We start from the raw sequence: 1,360 nt of genomic DNA, 5'->3' as shown, positions 1-1,360 counted from the left end.
GAACAAACAAGGGGGAGGAAAGGTTTCTTTGCCTTACCTATCCATCACAATCGAAAGTCAGGGCAGGAACTCAGGGCAGGAACATGGGGGCAGGAACTGAAGCAGAGGCCATGGAGGAGTGCTACTTACTGGTTTGTTCCCCCAGGCTTGCTTAGCTTGAGTTTTAAAGAAAAAATTTACTTATTTTATGTGCATTGATTTTTTTTTCTATATGTATGTCTGTATGAGGGTCCCAGATCTCCTGGAATAGGAATTACAGATGGCTATAAGCTGCCATGTAGGTGCTGGGAATTGAATCGAGGTCCTCTGAAAGAGCAGCCAGTGCTCTTAACCACTAAACCACCTCTTCAGCTCTTAGTTTGATTTCTTATGTAACCTGGGACCACTGCTTACAGTGGGCTGGGCCTGAAGTCAACCATTAATAAAAAAAAATGCCTTGCAGGCCAATCTGGTGGAGCCATTCCTTAGTTGAGATTCTCTCTTCCTGTATTGGTTTGTGCCAAGTTGACAAAAAAACAAGCAGCACATCGCTCTTACAGAGGACTCAGCCCTGGCCTGCTGCTGGGCACTTCATCCTCTGCTCCTGGCAGGGACACCGGAATGAAGACAGAACCAGGCTCATAGCTACAGTGCAAATGGGGCTTTATCCATTGCTTTATTAGCATAAACTGTTCTGAAACATTGTCAAGTCCAAGATCATCCAGGTGGGAGCAGAGGGATGGGATTCCTTTATAGAAATTCTGAAATAGAGGGGAATGCCCATCTCTGAGGCCCCAGTGATTCTAGTTCACAACAGGAGAATCCAACCCCACCCTCCCCATGTCATTAACAAAAGGTTCATTTTGTGCCCTGTGTCTCAGATGTTGTTACAAGAGGGTAACCCAGGGGCTGTCTGACTTCCAGGCAGCTGCCTATAGTACCAGGTGTTCCTGGCCGACATCAACTCCATCACAAGTGTTTCCAGAGGATGATTGAATTCTTTGTTTGCATTCTGACTTTGGCATTTGTTTAGCATCTCTGATTTACAAAATGTTTCCACAGGTAGCTTCACTTGATGTGTGGGGCAAGCAGAGGGGATGGTTACTGATGTACACATGAGGGCTGAGCCGAGGATGGCCAGTTCTGTTCTGAGAGTTTTCCTTATATCTGTGGAGACTCTAAGCCTGGAGTTGTCTTCAAGAGTTTTTGATATGTAATAGTTTGCTTCTTGAGCCAAACATGGTGGCATGCTCCAGTAATTCCAGCACTTGAGAAGCTAAGGTAGGCAGATCCCAAGTTCTAGGCCAGTCTGGAACACATAACAAGATCTTGTAAATGTCAAAACATTAAAATGAAATAAAAAAGGACAAAATTATACACA

Source organism: Arvicanthis niloticus, chromosome 11 (genome assembly GCF_011762505.2).
Source record: "Arvicanthis niloticus isolate mArvNil1 chromosome 11, mArvNil1.pat.X, whole genome shotgun sequence".
Taxonomy (NCBI): domain Eukaryota; kingdom Metazoa; phylum Chordata; class Mammalia; order Rodentia; family Muridae; genus Arvicanthis; species Arvicanthis niloticus.
Note: the sequence above shows the minus strand (reverse complement) of the source record.